At 36.9% G+C, this 15763-nt stretch overlaps 1 long non-coding RNA gene across 1 annotated transcript in view; it reads left to right on the top strand.

Moving 5' to 3' along the window:
- The window catches only part of LOC128314632 (uncharacterized), a 30637-nt gene extending 16235 nt beyond the window's left edge, over positions 1–14402 (top strand). Inside the window, exons 2-3 of the long non-coding RNA XR_008296493.1 lie at positions 11223–11300; positions 13121–14402. This is a non-coding gene — a long non-coding RNA (uncharacterized LOC128314632). The remainder of the gene's footprint in view (positions 1–11222; positions 11301–13120) is intronic.
- The last annotated feature ends 1361 nt before the right edge of the window (positions 14403–15763 follow it).

The following is a 15763-nucleotide window of genomic DNA, read 5'->3' as shown; positions in this document are numbered from 1 at the left end:
TTCATAGCATTGTGTTCTGAAAATACACACGGTATGATCTTGATCTTTTTGTACTTGTTGAAGGCTGATTTGTGTCCCATTATGTGATCTATTCTGGAGAATGTTCCATGTGCACTGGAGAAGAGTGTGTATACTGCTGCTTTAGGATGAAATATTATGAATATATCTGATAAGTCCATCTGGTCCAGTGTATCATCCAAAGCCATTGTTTCCTTGTTGATTTTCTGTTTAGATGATCTGTCCATTGCTTAAGTAAGAGTATTGAAGTCCCCTACTATTGTGGTATTTGTATTAATGAGTGTTGTTATGTTTGTGATTAATTCATTTACATATTTGGGTGCTCTCACTTTTGAAGCATAAATGTTTACACTTGTTGATCTTGGTGGATCAACCCCTGAATAATGATATAATGCCCTTCTTCATCTCTTGTTACAGTCTATATTTTAAAATCTAGATTTTCTGATATAAGTATGGCTACTCTGGCTTTCTTTTGGCAACTGTTAGCATGATAGATGGTTCTCCATCCCCTTACTTTCAATCTGAAGGTGTCTGTAGGTCTAAAGTAGGTCACTTGTAAACAGCATATAGATAGATCTTGTTTTCTTATCCATCTGTTACCTTGTGTCTTTTGATTGGATCATTCAGTCCATTGATATTTACAGTGAGTACTGAAAGATAGGAATTTATTGCCATTATGTTCCCTGTAGAGTTGGAGTTTCTGATGGTGTTCTCTGGTCCTTTTTAGTCTTTATCGCTTTTGGTCTTTCCTATTTTTTTTTTTTTTTTTTTTTTATCTTTTATCCCCTCGGAGAGTCCCCCCTTGAAATTTCTTGTGAGGCTGGTTTAGTGGTCACCAACTCCTTTAGTTTTTGTTCAGGAAAATTGTCTCTCTATTTTGAATGACAGACTTGCTCAATAAAGAATTCTTGGCCACATGTTTTTCTGATTCAGCACATTGACTATATCCTGCCACTCTTTCCATGATGCCAAGTTTCTATGGATAGGTCTGCTGGGAACCTGATCTGTCGTCCCTTGTAGGTTAAGGACTTTTTTCCCTTGCTGCTTTCATGATTCTTTCCTTGCCTGAGTATTTTGAGAATTTGACTATGATATGCCTTGTTGGTGGTCAGTTTTTGTTGAATCTAATGGGAGTTCTCTATGCTTCCTGGATTTTGATATCTGTGTCTTTCTCCAGTTTAGGAGTGTTTTCTGCTATAATTTGCACACATAAACCTTCTACTTCTTTTTTTCCTCTCTTCATCTTCTGGTACCCCTATGATTTGGATGTTATTCCTTTTTAATGAGTCACTGAGTTCTCTAATTTTACATAGTTCCCTTTTGCCTTAGTTTCCCTCTTTTTTTTTTTTTTTCTGCTTCATTATTCTCCATAAGTTTGTCTTCTGTATTGCTGATGTTGCTCTGCTTCATCCATCCTTGCTGCTTTGGCATCCGTTTGAGATTGCAGCTCAGTTATAGCATTTTTTATTTCATCCTGACTAGCTTTTACTTCTTTTATCTCTGCAGAAAGGGATTCTAACCTATTTTCAACCCCAGCTAGTATTCTTATTATTGTGATTCTAAATTCTGGGTCAGACATCTTGCTTGTGTGTGTGTTGATTAATTCCCTGGCTGTCATTTCTTCCTGCTCTTTATTTTGGGGTGCATTCCTTCATTTTGTGATCTTGAAAGAAGAAAAAGTGTTAATAAAACAAGGAATAAAATAAAAATAAAAAAATTAAAAACAGCACAAAAAAATCAAATAAAGGATGCTAGTTCCTATGTGTGTTTTGGTCTGGTTGTTGAAAGAAGCTTGAGAGAATAGAGAAAAAAGGGAAAGAAAAGAAAAGGAAAAAAAAGGAAAATGTTTGAAAATTTTAAAAAAACGAATACAATAAAGTAGAATAAAATGAACTGATGAAATAAAATCGAATTTTAAAAATTTACAAAAAAAGAAAAAAATTAAACAAGAATCTTATTTATAAAAATGGAAAATAAAAATAATTTTTTTCTCTTTCTGTATTTAAGAATAAGAAAACAAAAGGAAAAGAAAAAAAAATTAATAGATGGACCAGTGAACAGATTGAAATATGATTGAAATTACATGAATTTTCCCTAGAAATCAAACTATGAAGCAGTTTATAGTCTGTACACTAAGCAGGCAGAGAGATTTGTGTTGTTCCTCTAGAGCATGGTTGGCTCAGTTGGGTGGGGCTTGGTGTAGAGGCTCTATTCTCCACTAGATGTTGCTGCTCACTATACAGGGTGGATCGCTGTGGTGCATGTAGGCATGCATGCACATGCATGGGAATGGTGAAAATGGCATCACCCAGCTACCCAGTCTCTAGTAACAGAACCCTGCTTGCCCACGGGCAATTGCACACCCCTCCTTTGTCTTCGGCTTCCATCCATTCCCACTTCTACACTGCCCGCGACCAAACCATCAGCCTGCCAAGTGGCATCTCCCTCTTCAGTTTTATCTCAGATGGGGCTGTGCTTCCAAACCCCTCACTTCTGTGGACCCTGAAGCTTTGACCCACTCAGCCCCTCGAGGGGAGGGTCTCACTGAGCAATGGCCTGATTCCAGTCAGCAACTTGGGATATTCTTGCAACTGTGCTGCTGCAGATGCCCAGAGACTGTGGCCAGGTGCCAGCCCACCCCAAAAAATGTTTTCAAGATTGTGTAGTAGAAGCATTTTATGGATTATGGTAAATCACAACACTCATCTTGTGCCAGGCTTCGGTGAACCCTTAATGTCCTTGTTCCAACATCAGTGAATATGGCTGTTCTCCAGGGTCTGCTGGGACCTTTGCCTGTAGGGAGGCTGCACAGCCTCTACCAAATGCCCTGCCATCAGGGAAAATGCCTCTCCCCTGTGTGTTCTGAGGACCCCTCAGACCTCGCTGTCTGCTCCTAGGGATTCATCCTTCCCACCAGAACTCTGCCAGGTATCAAGATGCGGAGTTTCTGATTCTGTACTCCCGTTTATAGCATCTTAATGGAATTTAAACCCTCTCCTTTCTCCTTTCTCCCATTTTTTGTTCAGTCCCTTCCAGTCCCTTTCTCCTTTCTGCCTTTTTTGTTCAGTTCACTCTTTCTCTTTCTCTCCTGCTGCTTTTTTTTTGGGGGGGGGAGTGCTTTTCCTGTACTCCCTACTGTCTCCATCCTCTTTCCACAAGCAAAAACAGCTCCCTACTCTCTGTGGTTTCTCTCTCCCCCAGTTCTTTTCACGCCAGGTACATGCTGAGTTCTGTGGTTCAAGTTGTGCAGATTGTTGTGTTAGTCCTCAAATCATTTTTCTAGGTGTGCAAGATGGTTTGCTGTTGATATAGCTGTATTTCAGGGATAAGAGAGGCAAAAAAAAGTTCCATGCTGTTCTGCCATCTTGGCCCCTCCCTGAGCCAAGAACCTAAAGGCTTTTGAAATGTGTATTAAAATTTTTTAACTCTTTAATAAAAGACCTTCTAATTTAGATGTTATAAATGACAATGATAAATCAGAAACAATGGAGAACTTGAATTAATTCATTCTCTCCACAAATATTTAGTAAGCATTAATTACATTACCGGCATAGTGCAAGATATTGGCCTGATCTCTGCCCTCTAGAAACTTAAAAGGTACAATGGAAAGATTGAAATAACCTAGATAGGCCAGGGACATTTCCTTTAACCATATGTTGCTGAAGAAACTGGAAATTAAAATTAGACACTGTAAATTGTTGTGTGCATTTATTTCATACTTAGATTAACAGGTAAATGATGTCCTCAAATGTAGTGTAGTGGTTTCAGATAGCAGAGACTAAGAGTGTAGATTCTAGCCAGAATGTACAACTTCAAATCCTAGGTAGTACTACTTAATAGATGTATGGCCTTGGGCAAATTATTTAAGTTCTTTGTTCCTCGGTTATCTCAGCAGTATATTTTACTATCATTGTAGTTTGAACTTACTATATTAGCTCCAGTTACTTTAAATTAATTCTTTGTTGTCATTTTAAGTTCTTTATTTAATGAACTTTTTAGGTTCTATCGTAGGTAGATATCTGGACAAAACAGAACCAAACTAAAACATATGGTAAAACTCTTCGAACTAAATAAACCAACAAAATAGCCCTCCTTAGCAAATGCTGTCTTACCTATGATTATTCTAGACATATTTCCTACAATAGCATGATTGCTTGAGGGTAAACTTCCCATAGCAGGATGCAGGCTGTTTCTTCTTGCCCTACCATTGATGGCTGTGTGACTCTCATCTCTCTAGGTCTCCATTCCACATCTATAAAATGACAGGATATTACAAGGTAATCTCCAAGATCTCTTGAGGCTCTAATATTTTATAAGGTGGTGTAATTAGGGCTGTTAATAATGTTCTGGTTTTTCTTCTGGACACACTTGAAGTCAGTAAGTAACTTGCTTGGCCAATAAAATGTGAGTGGAGGTGATGTGTGAGTTTTTTAGACAGGAGCTTTTATAAACCAATGCAAAAATTGCCGTAACCTTTCCTTTCTTAGAGATGGTGGAAGCAAGTATTGACGTAGTATCCTGTGAGTTCCAGCTGGTCCCTGCTGGCTGTACAATATGCGCCAGAAATAAATCTCTTTGCTGTTTTAAGCCACTGATATTTCAGGGCTATTTGTTTCATAGTATTAACTAGCATGTCTTGGCCAATACATGTGGTATAACCCAGTGCAGAGGCCATGTATGTAGCATGATGACCACAATATGTTGTGTGCAATAAGTACTTAAAATTGTCTATGGTTATTATGATAATTTATCTGACCCAAAGAATTGATAATGAATATCAAGTGGCTCAAATTTGCTTCTACAGTGAATTATTGAGTAACATCTTCAGCCTAATTTTTGGTTATATTCAACCACATATGGTCTCCCTTTCTCTATGCAAGATTTGTCAGTCTGTTGTTATCGGGCTCTGTATCTATGGTACAAAATGTGAGAGAAATGGAATATCTTCTCTCTTAGTCTGCTTAAAATTATTATGATTAGTTCAGTTAAAAGCTAGTGAGTACATGTTATGTGCCATGGACTATATTAGGTGGCTATTAGAATAACCTTCTGGTGTTAAGAAAATAATTCTCAAGAGCCTGGGATGAGGTACATTTTTTTTTTTTGGACTCAGAAGAGTAATATGTGAAATGGTTGGTACTTCCCTTTACCATGGTACTCTTATTCATTGAGTATGGCCATACCCTGGAAGCCTGGGGGTGTTGGACGGAGAGAGAGCATGGCAGCTGGAGTAAGTTTTGGAGGCTTGGGAGCTAATGAGGAGCTTAAGGCTGAGAGTCTGACTGAAGTCAGAGATGAACTGAGCAAAGAAAACTATGTTGATGTCCAAGTTTTAGGCCTTAGGAGATAAGCAAAGTACTTACAGATTATGTGTTTTATAAACCTGTTCCTTTAATCACCTTTTATATGTCAGTTATAGATTTTAGGATAAGGAACTTGAGGATTTCAGAAAAACATAATGCAAAGCTTTTTTTTTCTGCAATTTTCCATTACATTTGGAAGTCATCATAGTCCATTTCTAGAAGTTGGTTAGTCCTACAAAAGAAAAAAAAGTTTAAATTGCAGTTGATTACACTGACCTAGGAATCTCCTCAAATCTAATTCTTGCATAAAAATGTAAGTAGCAGGATGACTCCTGCTGGCTTATAATATGCTTTATTTTTTTTCCAAAAAATCCTACTTATCAAACACAGAGCCTTGATGTGGATATTTGAACATTATGAAAATGAATTCATAAGCCAAGTCTGTCTGTCAGACGTTTTTAATTTAAATGTTCTGAGGAGTGATGAGACTCAGCATGAGGGCATCCAAAATTGTCTTGTGAAACTAAAACAATTCAGGGAAAGAGACTAGAAAAATTTTGACATTTAGTTCATAATCATGTGCCTATTTGGAATATAAAGTTTCAGGTCAAGAAAGGTTTTGATTTTCCAAGTGTGGACTTTACTACTTAAAAACCAAGTGTCATTCTGATGGCATTTCTTTGTAATGGCAGAGGTTATACGTTTTACCACAGATCCCTTGTGGAATACTAGAGAGGTCAATTTAGTAATCATATGAACACTTCTACCTGAGCTTCAGTGGTGAACAACACTACAAATTTCTCTCTCTAAATAAATACAGGGAGCTTGAGGCCATTCTCATGTCAAGCTATTTTAAAATGTATGCTTAAATTTTTTTTTTTCAAATGAATGTTGTAGTTTTCATGTAGCAGAGTTCTCTGGTGCATGAACTTCTACTTGACAGCAGTGTTCTACTGTAGCTCCAGCACAGGGTCATTACACAGGCTTATTGTTAATATCAGATGGCCTATAGCTATTTGGAGGTCTATAGCCTGATCATTGCTAACTCTGGCCCATCCTGCTTTAGTTCAAGGCTTCGAGAAGCTCTGTATTTGTGCCTTCCTAATTCCTGCTACCACCCCAACTCTGCTGCCCTCATGGCAGTGGAATCCTTAATACTTTATCAAATGGACATATAAGAGAATTTAAATAATTTGTTGGGGATGGCAAGGATGATAAATGATGGTAGACTCTTTGCAAATCAGGTAGTTCCAATATGAGCACAGATTCAGAAATCAGACTTGGAGATAGGTTCTTATTGATTCTTTTGCTTTGTCTGGATCTAGCCAATGCCCAATTTCTCAAGAAGGCTTCTTTGTTAATAGTCTTTCCAAACATTCTCTATAACCTCTTCCCCTTTGCATTTTTGTTTTTCCTCTCAAAATATGTTAAAGTATTCAATGAGATTTTTTTGTGTAATTGTCACTATGTGCATTAAATGAAAGGTAATTGAATAATTAAGTATAATCTAGTTGGAGGTGTTATATTTACATGTATGAAACATTTATTTATTTGTTTAGGTGTTTATTTTTTTATTTATTTATTTTTTACATTTATTTATTTTTTGAGAGACATAGAGAGACAGAGCACAAGTTGGGGAGGGGCAGAGAGAGAAGGAGACACAGAATCTGAAGCAGCCTCTAGGCTCTGAGTGTCGCACAGAGCCTGACGCCGGGCTCAAACTCACAAACCGAGAGATCATGACCTGAGCTGAAGTCGGACACTTAACCAACTGAGCCACCCAGGCACACCAGGGTGTTTTTTTTTTTTGTTTTTTTTTTTGAGACAGAGAGAGCAACAGAGCACTAGTGGGGGAGGAACAGAGAGAGAAGGAGACACAGAGTCCGAAGCAGGCTCCAGCCTCTGAGCTGTGAGCACAGAGCCCAATGCAGGGCTTGAACTCATGAACAGTGACATCATGACCTGAGCTGAAGTCAGACGCTTAACCGACTGAGCCACCCAGGCACCCAACATGTATGAAGCATTTAAACAACAAGGGAGTATCGACAACTGTGAAGGATCTGAGATTTTACTGTACTTGTAAGCTTGCAAGTTGGCTTGTCATAGTTTCACGGATGCTGGCAGAAGACATGAGACTCTTAGGTGGGAGAACAAGGACTTCAATACTCATAGAAGAGCAGGCTATATAAGCATTAGTACATTTGAGTCAGTTACCCTTCTTTCTAAGTCCCAAACAACTAAAACCCATGGGCCTGATGAATACTTGAACACTCACTGGGTTTTGTTACAAAAAGGTAAACCTATGCCTAGGGAACCTGAATTTTTAAAAATAAGCAGTAAACATGCCTTCACTTCACTCCAGAGGGAAACACTATCTCTGTCTTCTAAGGCTGTTTACTGTACAATAATCCTTCAAAAGATAGTCCAGAACAAAAAGCAGTCAGTATCTCTGTGTGTAAGATATGCCCAAATGCAAAAGATCTGTGGAGAGTTGGCTTTGCACAGACCGCATTATCTCAAGTGAGTCACATAAGCAGTCCTTGTTAGAGAGATTCAAGTAAGGGGGCATGATCTTTGATCTTGATCTTTGCTACTAAACTCAAACTACTTTGGTTAGTTCAGAAAAGTTTAGAGAACATTAAAGAAATCTTTAAAATAAGGATAATATTTGGAGGGATAAAGAAAAGGGCACTGGTATTTCTTTTGAGGACCACAGCATGAGTTGGAAAGTGCTGACGGCTGATGTGTTATGGGGAAACACTGACTGAGCCATATTGCTTGTTAACCATCTGCATCCATTCCAGTTGGTCAGTGTTCATGCTATACTGACTATTTAGAATTTTAAATAGTAGCAAGCATAGTTTTTGTTTGGTTTGGCAGTAGTATGGTCTCACTGTTGCAGTTGCTTATTCTTCAGTAAGGATTGCCATATAAACCTCTATTTTGGTGTGGTTTTTTTTTTTTTTTTTTTTTTTTTTGCTAAATCTGGCAACCCTATCTTCAATACAGTAATACTAGGTCTATATAGTGCAAGAGCTCAAATCCAAACTGGCATTTACTCTTGTATGTAAGGGTAGCCACTAAAGGTACTTAGACAAAGGGTTGTATAAAAAGAGTTGTGTTTTAGGAGCACAAAAATGATAGTGGTGTACTTGGATAGATAATCAGATCATCTGGATTACCTAGATAATTTCTGTATCTGTAGTTCGGAGAAGAGGTGCAGGAAATGTACCCTAAGTTCAGGAGATAAGTGATTTAAGGTTGGGTTTTATGAAGACAGTAGATTCTGTGGATGCAGTGTACATAACATGTAGGGGAACTGTGTCCCGAAGCGTGGTTATGTCATGCTTGACCTGTAATTGTTCTGAGTGCCATGTGGAATGGATCAGTGAGTGGTAGAGAAGGACAGAGACAGCTGATGCCCTTTTATCTCTAGTCTGCTCTGAGTTGAAGGAGCCAGAGGCAGGAAAACCTTTAACAGAGAAGCCAGTAAGAGATACGATGTCAGTACACTGCTTAATTTCTGTTAGGATATGAGCCAAAATAATGAAGGAAAAAGAGTTTTCACACATTAAGATATAGGTTTGGATAAGCTTTCATTTATGTAAGGGTAGTAGGTTTTGGTGCCAAAGGTACTGATGAAGAGAAGTAAGATGAATAAGACTATGGTAGGGAGTATAGTAATAGTGTGTGGGGGACAGACTTGGGAAGTGATGAAAAATCAGAATGTCTACTAGAATGGGGTAATTTACAGAATAGTAGAACAGGACTATACCAAGGGGGAAAGCAGGCAGGGGTAGGTCTAATATTCTAAAAAAAAAAAAGAAAAAAAAAAAAGTTCGTGAGGTTTCACTAGAATTAAATTGTCTTCTGTGGGATTCTATGAGGGTCCTGCAGATGAAATGTAGGCCTTTTGTTGTTACCACTTGGAGAAAGCATATGATCCTTGTGGTAAATAAAAGATAAAACAAAAAATAAGGCACTTTTTTTCTGAAAGATGAACAGAATAAATCAGTTGACATATCAGATTTGTTTTATTTTCCATCTGACATGGAGAGTAGGTGCACTAAAATACTAACAGCTAATATTTGTGGAATTCTATAACCTCTAAAAGTTGTGAACATAAGGAGAAAGGGATCATAAGAAAAGGATGTTGTCATAGAAGTTTCAGTTGAAGCACTGAGAAAACGGATACTGTATTTCAAAGTGAGGTACAAAAACTTGATGTAAAAGTTTCAAAGGAGGTATTTGTTCTAACTTTAAAGCAGGATTGAATTTTGACCATTATGGGAATAAATCATCTAATACTCTACTGCAACTGTATTGGGAGACTTGACCATAGAACTTTTTATTACCTAAAAAGTACCAGAAAATGTCAAGGGATGTACTTTAATTTCCATCCAGGTACCAGGAAGGATTTAGAGTGTACTTTATGCACTCTAGAGTTATATTATGCAAGTCATGATTGTTAAATGTAATGATTACACAAAGTTAATACAATAGTCTGTGGGCACCTGGCTGGCTCAGTTGGTGGAGCATGTGACTCCTGGTCTTGGGGTGGTGAGTTCAAGCCCCACATTGAGTGTAGAACCTATTTAAAGAAAATATGACAATTAGAGGAGTGGAATCTATGAAAGAGAATTAAGTTTCTAGAATTTTGGTGGGCAAAACATATGGGATAAGAGTAACATTTATAGTCAAACATATCTAAAAAATATGACTTAGACAAGAAAAGGAAAGTACAGTTTCCCCAGCACCATAATTTTCCCCAAACTTAGCAATAGGTGAAGCTTAATTTTTATAAAGAAAAATAATTAATAACATGGGTTTTCTTATATGACATATTACAATTCAGGTTTCAAAATATGCTGAATTGAATTCAAGAATGTCTTAATCAAAATAAAAAGTATAAAAATATCATTGGCCAACACTTACCCCAGGCATGTAAGGTACAAAATTAAGGCAAAGGCATCCTAATAACAAGGACTTCTACCAAATATAGGATATGGAGAACTCTGAAATAATTCATCTACTAGACTAGAAAGTGTATTCCATTTATATATTTTCTCCTTAAAAATGTTATGCATTTCTAACTTTTCTAAGATTCAAATGTATTTTAAAATAAACATGAAAACATTCTAGGTTTCTTCTCTAGCATGAAGAATTCGATGGTCTATGGGGACGTGGGACTGTTGACAGACAGTAGCTGTGAATTACTGAAGCAGTGACAGTCCCAAATAGGAAGTAACTCTTTGCAGGGTCAGTGCTTTCTGTCTGAAGTACCTGGTCTGGCTTACAGAGAAAGGGAAGGCAGGTAAATGTATCTGGTATGGATCCCTTTTTCTCCTTGTGTCTTGATGGACTATGACAAGTAAGACTGTGCTTTAGCTATAGGGAAAGAAGAAAAGGGCTAGCAAGAGGGACAGCAAACTGGGAAGATCAGAAAACTAGGCTAAGTCACAGTGGTATGCCCAAACAGGTTGCAAGCAAACCACCCGCCAAGTAGCACTGCATGGCTGTAGCAAAATCTTTAGAGTAGAACACCAGCATTGTGCCCGGAACATAGAGACTTCAGTTGGAGTCCAAACACAGAGCATCTGTCACTAAGTCACTTATAATTAATTCTGCCTTTAAATTAGCAGCTGTCTTAGGACATTTTGCTGGTGGGTGGGTTGGGGACAGTGATACATTTAGAGCATAATGGATTTGAGTTTGTCACTTTTAGGGTTTCCACAGTATCCAAGATTATTCTTATCTGAGGGCTGTTCATGTTTATAACAGTGGTAGTGACCCATTTTTGACATCTTTAATATTTTCTTGGAAAAGACTTGAGAGACAGTTGTTATAGTTCAGGATTTGGCCCATCAAATTTTTGAATTCCTCTTTCATTTTCTCCTACAGCTTGTATTCACTTATTGTGAAGGAAATCTGATTTGATTTACAGAAATCATTGCCTAGCCATTCTGCCAAGTTCCTCAGGTAAAGGATACTCATTTTTCTTTGCCCCTCATCACCATTTGAGAGATAGCAGGGTATTTCTTAATTCAGGTGTCTTCAGTTTCAGAGTGGAAGAATCTAGTGGCCATGGTGAGAAAAGGCCACTTTTTCAAGTCTTCAGAGTGGATAGATGATGCTAACCCTACTCACAGCCTTTTGCTTCTGTCTCCCTTCTTTGCTGATACAAATGATTTCTAATATTCTGTGTTCAGATATAAGTTGATGGAATAATATTTTGGTTTGAGTTTCATACTTGGGTATATCCCATTTTATTTGCTCCTTAGGACATTATTTGAATTCGGAGCACAAGTCTTACCTCGTTTATCTGCAAACAGTAAATAAAGAGCTGTTTTGTAAATTTTCCAGAAGATAATAGTTATAGGAGGTAGCATGTATTGAGCTCTTATTATATGCTAGCACTTTGCTAAACACAGTTTTGGCAGGCAGCCTCCAAGATGACCTCAAATGATCCCACTTCCTGGATTTCATGCCTTGTGTCATCCTTTCCTTTGAATGTGGACTGAATAAAGTGACTGTGACATGATAAATTTTCAGCCTCTAAGTTTTGGGGCAATTTGCTGTATAGCAGTCAATAACTAATACAACTTTAGATATATTATTTCATCTTTATAACAGTCCAGTAAAGTATTATGAAGAAAGACTGAGAGGTTAAATATCTTGTCCAAAGTATTACAACCCAAGTGAAATAAGGATTTAAACTCAGATCTGCCTGACTCCAAAATTACTTCTTAGAACTGTTAAGCTATTTTGTCTCAGGTGACAGAAATTTTAAACAGTACTGTGTAAGTAAACCTTAGGCTTTTCTCATTAATCAGGAAGTTGATGTCCTCAAAATCCTCTTTCAGAAATTTAGGTGGACATCGTCTGAACTTTGATTCTGGTTGTAGCTGTGCATGGATTACAGTGTTGACATGGGATTGCATGGCATTGCTTCAGTTCTCATGCCCTCTGATTCTCCTGCCTCCTACCAATTGTGCACTTCTTATTGCTGGCAGCCCCTTAGGAAGATTGGCCATTTTCTCTCCCCACTGCTCTCCTGCTGTCCTCTTGAGAATCAGCCTCACTTTGCTATTGACTATCTGTAGCCCTCAAGAATTCTGGAAAAAACACTTCTGTCTCTTGTTGAGTTAGTTATAATTATAACCAAACTCCTCTTGATGATGATGATGTTAGATTAAAATGTTCCCTAGAGGTATTACTGTAATAGTTTTTGTCCTTTTATATATATTTATATTTTCCTTCATTTAAAAAAATGTTTATTTATTTATTTTTGAGAGAGAGAGAGAGAGCACAAGCAGGGGGAGTGGCAGAGAGAGAGAATCTGAAGCAGGTTCCTGGCTCTGAGCTGTCAGCATGGAGCCTGATGCGGGGCTTGAACTCATGAACCCTGATATCTTGACCTGAGCTGAAGTCGGATGTTTAACCGACTGAGCCACCCAGGTGCCCCAAATTCTCCTTCATTTTAAAAATACTTTCTTTGCAACCTGGGATGGATTGCATGATTTATATGCAAAGTAAAAATAGACTTTGAATAGGGCTGAGTGTTATTTCCTTGTGCATGTGCTTGTGGTCATTGTTTTGTTCCAGTAATAAAGGCTTAGCTTTGTTTTGAATGAGTAGGATCTGCCAAAACTTAATTTCTGCCTAAGTAGGGTATTACTGTATTTTTTCATTTCATTTCATACTATTTCAAAAATGGACATATTCTTTCTCATTTTATCCCTGAATAGCTCCAGCAGCCTTCTAACTATGTTTTCTGTCAACATTCCATTCCTCTACAGTCCAGCCCCTCTGTGACTTCTTGAAGCACATTTCCAAAACCCTACTTACATCATGGTGTTACCTGATGATGGGCTCCAGCATTTCTTCATGAAACCAATAATCAGAGATTTCTTTCTTTAAATCAGAGATTTAAATATTGATTGTTTAAATAAACTAAAATGGAATGTTTAGAATGAGGACTTGGCTGCTTAAAGCTTATCTGTTAAAAATTATCAAATAGGTTTATGATGACTACTAATTGTGATTTATATTAAATTACATTCAGGTGTGAAAATGAGTAGGGAAAAAAGTATGATTTCTAATTGATAATAACCTCTGATATAATGAAAATCATTTAAATGTAACATATAAATACTTTTAATTAATATATTGTGTTGGTTAAGGTATATTAGTAGTGATAGAAGCAACACTAGTGAGGCACTTGGCTGTCTCAGTTGGTGAGCATGCGACTCTTGCTCTCAGGGTTGTGAGTTTGAGCCCCACGTTGAGTTTGGAAATTACTTAAAAATAAAATCTTAAAAAAAGCAAAGTAACACTGGTGGCAATGATAGTAGGTATTTGATGGAATACATACTGATTGTGACAAGGACCTTACATACGTTGTCCCTATGACATAGGTACTAATACCATCCTACAATTTATAGCCTTATCTTAATTATCTTAATTTCACAAATTAGCCTATAGCCTTTTTTTTCCCAGATCCTAAGTAACTATCAGCCCTCTATTTTTATCAATCAATAAAAATCTCATGTTTCTTGCTCTTCCCATATAGGCATGTGCAATACAGCAGCTTAGGGAAATAAAATATCTTCTATTGTGAAATATTACACTTCTCTAAATCAAGATTTATTATAGCTGTTTGAAGCTTCCACCTGGGGGAATTTTCTGTCATACAAGTCAAAGAACTTCTATTTGTTCTGCCTAGTTTAGCTTTTCTCTCGACTTTGCTGAATAAAATAAAAAGATGTGACAAAAGGAGACATTAATATCCACAAATCCATCTCTGCAGAAGTGAAAATCGGTAGCTTTTATGATTCCTTTGGCAAGAGACTCCTTTTAAAAGGGAGTAGCAATTATAAATAATACTAATAGCTGGGGCTCTAGTAATAGTAGTCCATTTATCTTAGAACTTTTTTATGTACTTTTATTTTTCCATGTGAATCAAGATAGAATAAAGTTCGTACTATCTTTATTATAGGTGTGATGTAGAAGTGGGTTAGGAAAAAAAATGTAAGTAATTTTTTTTGTCTGTTACAGTGTGCCATAAAGAATCATCAAGCATTACTTGTTATAATGCTCCTAAAGTTCTCAAATCTCTATTATTTCCAAACTTGCTTGATTTAGAAGAGCGACCTTGGGAGGTATTTTTAGATAACAAACAACAGAAAGATAAAAAGACCCCAGTCTGTTAAAAATGATTACTTTTCAGTATGTGGTCAAATAAAAGCTAGTCTTCCCAGCTATATCCTCCCCCAAACAAGTCCCCATGCACTTCTTGAAAATCATGTGGTTGAAGTAATTTAGAGAAAACTCAACAATAATCTTGGTTAGAAATGTAAAGTATATTAAAGAAATAAACAAATTCAACACCACTGTTCATTATCTCACTTTCTATGTTTGGGTACACGATATAAAAGTAATATGGAATAAGAATGGAGTTTTGAAGAACTACTGATTGAATTTTTGAAAAGTCAAGATCAAAATGAACTATACCTGTTGTGAGAAATTTTATCATGTCAAATCAAAGGATACATGCCAATGAATGAAAACAAAAGAGTGAAACAATTACTAGTTTAGGTGTTTTATATCTTCAAAGGATAAATGCTTTTAGTAGTCTCTTTGCTTTTGCATATGTGTGCTCATTTGCCCAATTACTTGTGGTTGTTCTCAAAAATCACTTCATGCTATGCTCTTTCAACTGGTAGGTAATTCTAATAAATAATAAGCAATTTCTCAGTGATTTTGACTCTTCATATCACTCTAGTGCACTCAATACATTTGGTACAGTTAGCAAATAAAAAGAACTCACACCCCACAAGCCTGTCCACAGTCGTGAGTGGCTTGAATGTCACGTTAATAGTGTTGTCAACTCAGAATCAACAGAATTTTGTATCTTATTCTTCCAAATTAGCAATATCCATATTATCTGTATTTTTGTCCATACTTAAGGGCTTCTCCCAAACTTCCAGGCTTTGTACCTTAGTTTCAATTTGGATTTAACTCTTACCCATATTGCTCGCCTAGAGCCACAGTTTTATCAGTGTTTGCTTTATTATATGCACCCCATCCCCTTTCCCCATTATAATCTCATTCATTCAAAATCTTATCAATATGTTCTCATCATTTTGCATAAAATTGTTTAATATTACCCAATAATATGTAGGACAATATCCCCATATTTAACCTGACATTCAAGATATTTCACAGCATAAACTAAAGCAAAGATGTTTTGATTTCCCTTTCATTTCCTTCACATTCTGGTACAACCAACTTTATCCTTTAGCTGTCTTGCAAAATGTGCTTCTCTTTCCTGCCTCTATATTTTTACTTTGAGGTTCTCTTTGCTTGCATTCCCCAATGTCTGTCCCCTTCTAAGGCCAGATAGCCTCCTCAGATCATTTTCATGTGTGGCAATCATTCCT

This window comes from Acinonyx jubatus, chromosome A2 (genome assembly GCF_027475565.1).
Source record: "Acinonyx jubatus isolate Ajub_Pintada_27869175 chromosome A2, VMU_Ajub_asm_v1.0, whole genome shotgun sequence".
NCBI classification, from domain to species: domain Eukaryota; kingdom Metazoa; phylum Chordata; class Mammalia; order Carnivora; family Felidae; genus Acinonyx; species Acinonyx jubatus.
The sequence above is the reverse complement of the archived record's forward strand: the minus strand, read 5'-3'. Positions and strand labels throughout refer to the sequence as shown.